The sequence below is a fragment of the Capsicum annuum genome, chromosome 5 (genome assembly GCF_002878395.1).
Source record: "Capsicum annuum cultivar UCD-10X-F1 chromosome 5, UCD10Xv1.1, whole genome shotgun sequence".
Classification (NCBI taxonomy): domain Eukaryota; kingdom Viridiplantae; phylum Streptophyta; class Magnoliopsida; order Solanales; family Solanaceae; genus Capsicum; species Capsicum annuum.
In genome coordinates, this window is record NC_061115.1 from 205554168 (window position 1) to 205567903 (window position 13736).

General features: G+C 33.5%; 1 pseudogene; it reads right to left on the reverse strand.

Moving 5' to 3' along the window:
• Nucleotides 1-696: 696 nt before the first annotated feature.
• LOC107872052 lies at nt 697-13504 on the reverse strand (annotated as a pseudogene).
• Between the last annotated feature and the right edge of the window lie 232 nt (nt 13505-13736).

The following is a 13736-nucleotide window of genomic DNA, read 5'->3' on the forward strand; positions in this document are numbered from 1 at the left end:
CACTTCCAAACAATGCTGGGAAGATGCTTGCTTAATTCTAAGACATGATGGTGAATTCAGTGGCCTAGTCGTCTATCATTCTCCCTTTTGGCTATAAATTTTGAAGTTGAAACATAAAACTTGAAAATTTGAGTTTTTAAAGTGACGATACTTGGAATTTGAAGTTGCGTTTGGACGTACATTTTCTTTTGAAAAAAATTGAAGTTTTGTGATTGAACATCCAAGTGATGATGCATTCAGTGACAAGCTAGGAATTTTGCTAAGGCTGTTAAAAGTTTTAGTATATATCTCTACTTTAGCTACAAAGTATTATTCTCTATATGTATAAATATATTTTTTCGATGTTCGAGTGATTACCTTGGGTCAATGTAGCTACACCACTGAGTGCATTCTCCACACTCCTGTTTAATTAAATGTTGTTAAGTAGAATTGTAAACTTCATGCAGAAAAGAGTTTGTAAATGTTAGAGATACAAGTATGTAGTAATTTTTTCCTCATGTTCTCATGCCATTTTAATTACTAGGTCGGACCACAAAAGTCTATTGTATGCAGTCTTACTGTGCAATTCAGCACGAGGAACTCTACTAGTCACGCCATGGCTCACCTTCCTATTTGAAATGCACTTAGTATGTATAAATATAACTGTAAGTTCTAGCTCCTTTGATCTTCCCAACTTCTGATAAGTAGAGATTACATTTGTTACTACTGATAACCTTTTTCTTATCTTACATTTGAAGATTCATAACAGATCAGTATATACAATAGGTAATTTGTCATTGTTATAACTTGTACAACTTTGTGGAGGGATAATCTAGTTTATTAAAATTTCTATAAATTCTTCTCTGTTAGGTGCACTAAAATTACAATACAATTGAAGTAGTCTGCAATATTTCTATTAGCCACTTTTAATTAATTTTGTTTAATGCTGCTTTATGCAGTAATCAACAGACGGGCAGATCTACTGGAGGAGCCTCCAACGATTCCAGTTCACTAACTCCATTTTCCACGAGGAATGCCATCGCCAACCCCCAGGTAATGTGAACGTCCAAGTGACAGTGCATTAGCCACACTCCTGTTTAAGTCGATGTTGTAAGTTTGTATCATTGAAATGTGATGTTGCATAGAAAATGGTTGAGAATATTATGATGTTATTTCTCTTACCTGGATTGTCAGGGACAAATCTGATGACTGCCCATCCATTCACGGGTACACTGGCCGTGTTTCTGAGTGGTGGATCAACAAGGTTGAATTTAGCTGTATCTGCTCTTGGATTAAAGTTACCAGAGCCCTCAGCAATGATGTAAAAATCATATCCATGAAGATGAATTGGATGGTTTTCAGCTGTGAAGATGCTTGTCCCCTGTAACACAACTTGCACTCTTGCCCCATACTTCAGCTTGTACAGCTTAGTTCCTCGAATAGGTTGCCATAATGACCGGCTTACATTGCCAGTATAATCAAATTTTACAGATGGAGTTGTTGGGAAATCAGTTGAGAAAACGCCAGGTATGCCTCGGTGATGTGCTTGTAGCAGCGAAAAATTGGATGGTAGCACAAAAGATACATTGTTCATACTGGCAGTGAATCGAGTTCCATTTGGACCTTGACAGTTACTGGAGGGTGCACCCCTTGGGCAGTTACTAAGTCCCAGCCCAACTGTGAAGAATAGATTTTCATCGATTTCCATGGGAACCTCAACCTTTCTTGCGCTTCTGAATTTGGTTGTGAAAGCTGCAGCACTGGCTGTGTCATTATATGCTGGTACAGATGGGAATATGGGATTGGTCTTGACACAATTAGAACAAGAATCTGTCTTGTACTCGAGGATGGCTGTGGTTGTGGTATTATCAAATGGTGCACCTCGAGCACTAGCATAGGCACATGCAGCCATGTAATATCTAGCTGGTTGTTGATCAGCAGTGATTAGGACATCAGTTGTCTGGCCTGGTCCCAGCATAAGGACTGACGTTGTGAAGGGTTTAACATAAGAGGCATCTTCTCCAACAACAGTAAACTTGTGGTTGGCCACAGTGAAGAAAAGCTGTTGGTTCATTCAGCGTTGATAACTCGAAGAAGGTTGGTTTCGCCCGAGCTCATATGGACTATGGTGGCATCTGCATAAACAGGTTTTATATGAAAACATGTCCTGAGTACGCAAGATGTTGAATTATAGTTTAGTGAATGTTAGCATAACATGCTTAGATGAAAATCAGTTTGCATACTATGTATAAACTTGCTTCCTTTGTTCGATCTTTAAGTGTACTGTATGATTTTGTTGATTTTTTTTATTTTTTTTAAAAGGGTGGGGCAGCAAAAAGGAGTTAAAATGACTCTCTTTGGATTGAAATGACTTTCAAGCTTTCAATAAGCCCTCAATACTTTCCAATAATTTTATTAAGCATAAGAGGACTTTAAATAGTCAACTTGAAACAACAAGTTTGTATAATTTCAAATGCAAACACCTAAAATTTCTCAACTACTAAAACAAACTAATCTAAAATTTAAAATTCAAGCTAATTTTAATTCTAAACAACTTATTAGCTAAAATTTAGTGCAGTAAATAAATCAATTTTCAACACTCCTCATTTGGTTTAGTTACTGCAGTTTAAAAAACTGTTCCTCCTCAATTTTTGCTCTGGCAGTGCATGCTGAATTTTTAAATTTTTTTGAACTTGCACTTTTTCTTTTTGATATTGATCTTTCTTTTCTTTCTTTTGATTCTTTGCTGGAAAAACACCATCAACAATCTTGTCTTTTTTTAAAGTACTTTCATAGTCTTTGCAAATTGTTGTAAGATTTTTTCAGCCCTCAAAACATCGTATAAAAGATAGGTTTCAAGATATGATTTCTTCACATATCAAATTAGATAGTTTTTGTCGGTGAAAATTTTTTGGGGCATTCAAAGAGAGACTGCTGCTTGACATCTTTTTTATTTAAAATAGCCCTATGCTTTAAAAATAAGCACGAGTTGAAAATGACAGCCCTGACGGGTTAAAACGGGTAACCCTAACGGGTTAATAAGGTAGCCCTTATGGGTTAAAAATGGTATGGTAGCGCTTTGGAAGAACTCACAGATTCCGTAAGATCAATGAAGCTCTTGATACCACTGTTGATTTTTTTATTAAAAAAAGGTGGGGCAGCAAAAAGGGATTAAAATGACTCTTTTTAGATTGAAATGACTTTCAAGCTTTCAATAAGCTCTCAATGGCTTTGCAATAATTTATTAAGCATAAGAGGGCTTTAAATAGCCAACTTGAAAGAACAAGTCTGCATAATTTCAAATTCAAACACCTAAAATTTTTCAACAACTAAAACAAACTAATCTAAAATTTAAAATTCAAACTTATCTTAATTCTAAACAACTTATTAGCTAAAAATTTACTGCAGTACTTAAATCAATTTTCAACAGGTTTCATTGTTTTGCATATTTTAACTAAATGTTTTTTGCTTTCAGAAGTAATTTTACTGTCGGTAAAAAGGAGCCAGGTATAACTTCTATAGGTCTAGTTTTAGTTTCTGAGGCAAATTTTTGGGACTGTTTCAAATATTTTGTGAGATTAGAACAAACCTTGACTGGAACACTTGTAGAGGTCACCTGGTTGACCGTTGATGGTGTATGCATCAGATACATCAGATACCTGGTTGACCGTTGAAGGTCGTTGCTGTTCTTATAACGTCAATAGGGTTTGTATCCCACCACTCACCTGATCAGCATTTCCAAACTATCATTTCAGTAAAACTTCAAACAGAAAACAGAATATGAGCAAATGCATAACTAGTATTCATTTTCAGAAATGATCGAAGCTTATGGTGATAAGAGCTGGTAGAAGTAGTACCAAGCAGAATTGGTGTTTCTGTTTGGGGCTTAGGAAATGGATAGTCTTCTCCTTCTTTTGGGTGGATAATTAGAGCTCCATAAACAGAAGCCCTAAGCCTCGAGCTGTGGGCGTGCCACCAAAGGGTCCCTTCCTGTCCTTGAATTGTAAATCGGTAAGTGTAACTCTTTCCTGGTCTAATTGGGCACTGAGTGAAAAATCCTGGTCCATCTGCCCATCATGTTCTGATTTGCCTAACCCCATGCCTTTCGAAACACAACAAAATAGTGTATGAGTAAAAATAAAAGTCATATGAAATATAATCACGTCTTACCGTTGTTTACTTCCAACGTTGGTCGAGGGAATTGTCCATTCACAGTTATAATGTTGTGAGTTTTGCACAGCCTCTTCACTGTTGTTGCTTGAATCTGTTTCAAGAAAAACAAAGTTAAGTATCCTCCAATTTTATAAAATATACGAAATGTTAGCAAACAACAATGGGAAAATCTTGGATCACTTACAACAAAATCATGGTAATGAGTTTCCGCCGATGCTGCATTTGCAAAGAGAAGCAAAATGCATATAACAAAGAAAGAACTCAATGGGTTCACAATGCTTTTGATGGCCTCCGTTTGTTTTCCTTTTTGTCTAAGATTCTGCTTGAGTATTTGTGGAAATGCAAGTCAGTGCTTGTTTGTGAAAAATATTTGAGTTGAAGGTCTGCTTTTATAGTGGAAGAAATAGAGATAAAAGTTGTCTGAGGTTGACAGATTATGTTACCTAAATTCAGTTGAACCCTGTAGAACTATATACAGTCTTTTTTGACAATCATGTGTCCAGACCAGATTTTGCACACATCGATTAAATCCACGGGATACCTGCCACCTCCCACAGGTACCAACAACAGATATCAGGTAGCTTTGTCCATCAAGGCTAGGACAGATGGAAGAATCATCTTGCGTTTATTGCCTCTACTGGGATTTGAACGTATAAAACTATTTTGTTTCACCCACTTAACCTATCTAACAGCAGCAATTTTCATGAATAATGCTTCCACTATAAGTCTTTTTCATTGAGTTAGTTATGTTTTGGAATTTTCAATTATCAAAGAAACATCATTTTTGTGGACTTTGCTTAACATTAACAATGTGCTATTATCCAACAAATTGTATTGTTTGTTGTTATGATTATAGTGCCACCCTCCACCTATCTTCATCAATAATCACAAATTGATGAAACATGAAGTTTTGAGCTTTGCTGCTACAGACTGTGTACTCAAGACATACTACAATTTTTTTCACTTTTAATATCATCTAGTAGTTTGATTAACTAATGTCATCAAATTATTAAAATTGATGAAAGATAAAGTTTTGAATTTTGCTGCTACAGAGTGTGTATTCAGACATACTACAAATTATTTACTTTTAATATCACGTAGTAGTTTGATTAACTAGTGTCATCAAATTACTACTACTATTAGCCTAATGCTCTTGATGTAATCAAGAAACGAGTAAAAAGGGCAAAGCATCATGTGTTAGTAGTAACCGAGGAAGGGCCAAATCTCAAGAGCAGGGGCGGACCTAGGTAGGGCCAAGGGGTTCATCTGAATCCTTTGGACAAAAGTTACCTTATTTATATGTGGTTAAAATTATTTTTTTTTTATGTATATATAGAGGCCATTTGAATAGGATTTTTAAAAAAAATAGCTTTTTATCTTAATGCTTAAAAATTGAAAATAAGTGTTTATAAATTAATAAGGGTTTGAATAGAAGTGCTGAAACTGAAAAAAAAATTGTTGATTGTTTTATAAAAAAGTGTTGCTAAACACTTTCTAAACACTTTTTTAATATCAAAATAACTTAAATGTCCTTAAAAATGTTAACATCATAAGTAGGGTTGGGCATATTTTGGTTTAAATCGAAAAAACCGAATCGAAATTTAATTTTGGTTTGGTTTTTTGGTTTTTCGGATTGGTTTTGGTTTCAAATTTTAGAAATTTGGTTAAACGGTTTGGTTTTTGGATTTTCAAAATAAAAATAAAAATTGGATAAACCGAAATTATATAAACAATATATTATAATATATATATATATGTGTGTGTGTGTGTATTATATGTAAATATACTAAAAATATACTATAAACTGATATAGCATATAAATATATAAATTATAATCATTTTCATAAATCCTAATATACTGTTTTGCTTTAGACTCTAACATTAACGTGAAGGCTGCAGTACCGCTCAGCCCTCCTCAGTTCGTCAGTTCTTTGAAATTTTAACATTGCCAAAGGCAATCGGCAGTCGTTTGCTCAGTTCGTCACTGCCGTCGGCAGTCGCTACCGAGTGTGGCCACTGTCATCACGCCAACGGCGACGACTCAGCGAGGTCGATATTTATGTTATTTCATGCGTGTTGAATTAATTATATTTGAAAATGAAAAATAGGTTTGGAAAAAAGATTATTTTTCTTAGAAACATCATCAATTTTAAATGCTCACTACTTTAATCTCTAAAATCGAAATAAAAATCTAAAATAACTAAACCGAATTTGTAAAAATCGAATCAAACTGAAATAATTTTGGTTTGATTATGGTTGTCATTTTCGTCAATCCGAAAATCAAAAAACCGAATCGATATTCAACAATCAAACCAAATAATCCGAATGTCCACTCCTAATCATAAGTAAGTTAATTATATAATTTTTAATTCTAATAATTTAAAATTAATTTTGATTTAAATATTTTTTCAAGATTATGTGAGGTAAATTTATAGATATAAGTTGCTTTTTTGTTTATAAAATGTTGAATAAAAATTTAGGACATTTTTTATACAAAATATAGTATTATATTATAATGTTGTAAGATTGTAACTTCAAGAACGACCGTTTAAAAAATATAAGTTACTTTTTTATTTTAAAATATTAAAAAAGATATTATTGCAATATTGTTATGGCTAGCTAACAGTTTATATCGTTAGAAAATTAGACGAACCAGCAGAGTAAACGAGGAGGAAAAGACGAGAGAAGCTGCTAAAGAGAAAGTGAAAAAAAAAACGATATATTTTAAGGCTACAAATTAAAGGTAATGTTGGAATTATGAAAAAATATAAGCGATAAAAGGACAAATGTTTTGGTCAAGCTTATTAAAAAAAAAAAAAAAAAAATTAAGCTAAAAAGTTGGGTGTAAGTCCAAATAACCAAACGTCGCTGTAAACTGCAATTTCTTTACTTAAACTCTAAAAAGCAGTAACCTAGAATTAGTTGAAACGTAAATATCTTTAGGGTCATATACTCATAGAAGTCATGTTTAATCAAAATTCACTTTTTGGTGTTTTGTTTTGTTTTGAAGCATGGGGTCACATATGAATGTTCAGGGTCTGACTTTTACAAATTTCCGTCTTAATATATGTTGTATTGTTTGAGTTAACCTTTGTAGTCTAAAATAAGTAATCTCTCTGTTTCAATTTATACATTAACTTATTTTTAAAATAAAATTTTATCTTTAAAATAATTTATAACCATATAAATATATAAATAATTTATTTTAGATCACAAATTTTAAAAGTCGTCCTTTATTTTTTAAATTCCGAGCTAAGTTAAACTACTTTCTCTGTTTCAAAATAGTTTACTCTTGTTGACTTGATACTTCCCTTAATAAAATATTTATTATGAATTTATTTTATAAAATTAGTCTTATTAATTATGCTTTGAAAATATAAATTTGAGTATATATGTCACATCCCAAGGTGTGACTGGCTCGCGCTAACACCACTTGCCGGGAGAATCAATTTTCCATACATTCACAACATCTACAAACACTGAGATACAAACTTATGCAACCCCAAATCATGAAATAATTAATAAACGCAAAGTAGCTAACCACCCAGCTATAGTAATATGGTTTATGAAAACAATACTACTTAGATAATAACTCTCAAGCCCCAAATCCCACACTAGACTATGGAGCATAAACAAATTTACATGAGTTCGACTTTCGGGCATGAAAACCCAACGAAAAGAAATATAATCTAAAAATAACTAAAGCTGGATGACAACTTCCACGATCAATGCGAAGGCTCACCTTAGTGACAAAATCTACACGTAAAGACCGTTAGCCACAAGCCTTTCTTTTCATAACTGTATCTGCAGGTAGGCAAGTAAGGAGTGAACTATATAAATATAACCCAGTAAGATCCTCGACCGGCTTCTTTAATACCCCTGGAACAAGTATTAGAAAATACAAGGTACAACAAAATACACAAATAATATATATATATATATATATATATATAATGTCTCTCATAAGGTAATGTTAACAAGATCCAAAGGAAGTTCAAAAATGACACTCTATATCTCAACTCAATTCACTCTCACGACTAGTCATAAACGGCAATGAAGGTGACCGGCGTAGAAGCTCGATAAGTCCACGGTAGCATAAATAATATCCCAAAAGTCTACTACTACAACATGTACAAGCCCCTAATATATTACGGCAACATAAGTAATGCCCCTAACATATTACGACAACCATGTATGCCCTAAAGACTATAACAGCAATGAAGAAAATATATTCAATGGCCCAACCTCACCTCTAAATAATTCTCAATACACTTCACAAAATACATATCCACAACTAGTCAAAGGCCATAAATTCTACCAAGTTCACGCTTTTCCCAACACATGGACTAGGCAGAAAAATATAATTTTTATAAAGTAGATTTGAAAAACAAGCATCAAAACTTAAAGTCTCGCTTACCTCACTAATGAAAGGTTCCACAACTTTGCAATGTGTAGGACACCAACCAAACAACGACCAATGGGATCAATCTAAACAAATTTTTAAATAACAATATCAATTATGCTATTTCGGCCAAGTTTCAATATCCTTAACTTTTAAACTTGTAGCTAGATCTTAGTATCTCACACCATACATATTGATTTAACAATAATTTTTCAATATAACTGTCCAACATGACACTAACGGTGAGGAAAAGAAAAATCTCAAACAAAGGTTCAGTTTTTCTTACTGCCAATAACTTTCAAAGTCGAGAATTGATGTTTTCTCATGCTAATGAAACCAAAACTATGTCCCTATTTACTCCTTCTTTGGATAATCACTACGGTAACAACACAACTCTTCACTATAGGCCAATCGTAAGCCCTAATTATTTCTATTCTAGCTTGCTGCACTAATATCATAAACAACACAGCTCTACTGCATGTATATTTTAATTTCATACTAAAGAACAATGGAAAAGTTTCATACCTTAATAACTGAGAAACTTTAATCCCACCTTTATGTTTCCCAATCTATATTTTTTTCTCCTATGCTGCCTACTGATCTTTTTCAAGGATAAAGAGAGCAATATATAGACCTAATAGGGTACTTATAACATTATTAACATGAAAACTGAAGAAGGATTTTGACTTGACCCTTTTTAATTCCTTAATTAATATTAATAATAGGTTACTTCATTAAAAAAAAATAATAAGCTGGGCTATTGAATTCTCCCTTACTTAAAATAACGTTCGTCCTCGAACGGTCTAGAATCATACCTGAAGTGTTGAATAAGTGAGGATATCTAATCCACATTTCCTCCTCGGACTCCCAAGTAGCCTCCTAAGTTGGATGATTACGCCATAACACTTTGACTGAAGCTATCTTTTTCAATCTCAATTTTAACACTTGCTTATCAAGAATAGCTATCAGGCTTTCCTCATAAGTCAGATTCTCATCAAGCTCTACATCCTCTATCTGGATCTTATGACTATCGTTACGAACATATCATCTAAGCATAGACACGTGAAACACTGGATGAACTGCAGATAATCTCGGAGGTAAAGCGAGCCTATATGCCACCAATCCAATTCGGTTCAAAATCTCATAAGGACCAATATATCTAGCACTTAAGTTTACCTTTCCGACCAAATCTCATAACTCCTTTCATGGGGAAAACTTTTAAAAAACACTTTTTCCCCTTTTCAAATTCCAAATCACGGACCCTTTATTTTCATAGGACTTCTGCTTGCTTTGTGACGTCTTAAGTCGGTCCCATATCACTGCAACCTTCTCCAATGCTTGTTGAACTAAATCTAGACCCAATAACTGCGGTTTTCCAGGCTCAAACCAGCCAACTGGTGAACGAAACTTGCGACCATATAGAGCCTCGTACAGTGCCATTTGAATGCTCGACTGGTAGTTATTATTATAAGCAAACTCTGCTAAAGGCAACTGTTTGTCCTAATAGCCACCAAAATCAATTGCGCAAGCTCTAAGCATGTCCTCCAAGATCTGAATAACTCATTCAGACTGTCCGTCAGTCAACGGATGAAAAGTTGTACTCAACTCAACTTGCTAACCCAATGATTTTTGAAAAGATCTCCATAATTCAATAGTGAACTGGGCACCTTGATTAGATACGATTGAGATAGGCACACCATGAAGACGAACTATCTCCTGAAGGTAAATTTTCGCTAACTACTTTGCGCTATAAGTGACATGAACTGGTATAAAATAGGCAGATTTTGTAAGTCTATCCACTATCACCCAAACTAAGTCGTGCTTCCTGAAAGTATTTGGCAACCCAATAACGAAATCTATAGTAATCTTTTCCCACTTTCACTACGGAATAATCAATTTTTGCATTGTTTCATTAGGTTTTTGATGTTCATATTTGACCTGCTGATAATTTAAACAACTATTGACATGTTTCAAAATATCAACCTTCATACCTTTCCACCAGTACAACCAACGCAAGTCTTGATACATTTTTATAACACCAGGGTAGATAAAATATCGTGAGTTATGAGCCTCTTCAAGAATTAGCTACCTTACGTCACCCATAATAGGAACACATAATCTTTCATGACAACGTAGCACACCTTCACTATCAATAGTAAAAAACTTAGCACCGCTATTCTGCACTCGATCTCGGATCCCAACAAGGTAGGGATCATCATATCGGCAAGTCTTAACTTGCCCAACTAAGGACGACTGAACCACCATAGCTGCAAGTAACTTGCCAGACATGGTGTGATTAATTCGAACTCCATGATTCGCAAAAGACTAAATATCCATAACCATAGGTCGCCTTTCGATAACAAATTGGGCCAAGCTACCCATAGACTTCCTACTCAAAGTGTCTGCTATCATATTCGCCTTTCTAGGATGATACAAGATAGTGATATCATAATTTTTTAGTAACACTAACCACCATCGTTGTCTCAGATGCAGATCTCTTTTCTTGAATAAGTACTGCAGACTTTTGTGATCAATATAGATTTCACATGGCTCACCTTAAAGATAATGACGCCAGATGTTGAGTGCAAATACAATCACAACCAATTTTAAGTCGTGAGTTGGATAATTCTTCTCATGGACCTTTAGCTGTCTAGAAGCATATACCACCACTTTAACATTCTGCATTAGAACACAACTCAATCCAATACGAGACACATCACAAAAAATAGTGACACCACCCTCAGCGATAGGTAAGGTCAAAATCAGAGCCGATATCAATGTCGTCTTTAATTTCTGATAACTTTCTTCACATTTATCTGACCATTGAAAAACCACACCATTTTAGTTAAGCGTGTTAATAGAGCAACTACTTTTGAGAAATCCTCTACAAACCTCCTATAATAATTTGCTAGTCCTAAAAAGCAAGCATCAAAACTTAAAGTCTCACTTACCTCGCTAATGACAGGTTCCACAACTTTGCAATGTGTAGGACACCAATCAAACAACGACCAATCGGATCAATCTAAATAAAATTTTAAATAACAATATCAATTATGCTATTTCAGTCAAGTTTTGATATCCTTAACTTTTAAACGTACAGCTAGACCTTAGTATCTCACACTGTACATATTGATTTAATAATAATTTTCTAATACAACTATCCAACATGACACCAACAATGAGGAAAAGAAAATTCTCAAACAAAGGTTCAGTTTTGCTTACTGCCAATAACTTTCAAAGTCGAGAATTGATGTTTTCTCATGCTAATGAAACTAAAACTACGTCCTAATTTACTCCTTTGGATAATCACTACTATAACAACACAACACTTCACTATAGGTTAATCATAAGCCCCAATTATTTCTATTCTAACTTGCTGCACTAATATCATGAACAACACAACAGTACTGTACGTATATTTTAATTCCATGCTAAAGAACAATGGAAAAGTTTCATACCTTAATAACTGAGAAGCTTTAATCCCACCTTTATGTTCCCCAACCTATATTTTTTTTCTCTTCTACGCTGTCTGCTGATCTCTCCCAAGGATAAAGGGAGCAATATATAGTAGCCCTAATAGGGTACTTATAACGTTATTAACATGAAAACTGAAGAAGGCTTTTGAATTGACCCTTTTTAATTCCTTAATTAATATTAATAGTAGGTTATAATTATCAATTAGCCTTTTATTAAAAAAAATAAAATAAGCTGGGCTATTACAATATGCACTTTGTGTAGTCACTTAGTGATAGAGAGAGTATCAAAAAATATAAGAAAATACGTTTGATTTCATAAATGGGACAATTAGGGCCCGTTTGGCCATGAAAATTTTTCCCTTTTTCGAAAAAAAATTTCGGAGTCGGTAATTGTGGTTTTTGACCATGAAAATTTAAAAAATAATTTTGAATTTTTTTCTGAAAAGAAAAAACAGGTTTTTGTTGTTTTCATAATTTTTCAACTCCAATTCCAACTTTTATTATTATTACATATAACTCCAATCTTTTAAAATTTTACATAAAACTTTCCTTATTACATTACTTTTTCAATATTACGTATATAGTAATTTTAAAGAATAAGATAATTATAATTTCAAACTTAATGCTATCCTAATTAATATATATCTCTTTTTCTCTCTCATCATTATTTTTCTCCCTTATTTAAGACATTACTTTACTGCTAATGATCCTAATTACTATAATATAATAATAATAATAATAATAATAATAATTTTTCTATTGTGGTACGGACCTTTAAGGAATTATAGTCGTGTAATTAATAATGATAATCGTTTTCTATATTTATGGAATTAATAAAGTTGTACCATATTAGTTTACCGCTGCCACAAATTATTCTTATTTTTAATTTTATTATATATATATATATATATATTATATTGTGTATATCTTTATACTATTCAAATATAAATAGTTTATACCATATATATGCTAAAAATATAAATCGGTGATACATATTTTTCATAAAAAAATATGTCCAATTTAACAAATTTATACCTTAAACTACAAATGCTACCTTTATATACCATAATACTCGATATCTTTATACATGAAGTATTATATTTATACCCATAAATATATAAAGTATTATATTTATAACAGAAATATATTTATACCATGTATATATCATAGATACACATATATAAATATACAAAGTATTAAGAAAAATACTAAGCTTTCACCTTTCAACGTTCTCATTGACGCTCCACTTTGACTGACCGACAGTTTCTGACGCCGGCAATGGCGTTGATGAGCTAGAGAAGGTAAGGTACACCCTCTTATCCCTCCTCATATCTCTCTCCCCCCGGTTCCTCTTTATATTCACCCCAATATCTTGTCCTATCGCTGCTATCACCGGTGATTTAAGGTTTCCCGCGGACTCGACTACGACAATGGAGAAGGGTTTCATCGACGGAAAAACAGATTGGTTCGACATCCGTCTATGTCCAGAGCCTCTCAGGCGTTGCTCCGGCGACACTCCAGCGATATACCTATAGCCGTTTTACCGGTGACCCTATTCCGACAATAAATTTTTGACGTTAAATGATGGACTAGTAGCTAGAAGGCATACCTGTGACTTCGAAACTTCTATTTAGTTAGCCACTTCATACAGCTTTTGATTTCTTTATATTATTTTACTTCTGTTTCCCTATATTTTGTTTCTGTTT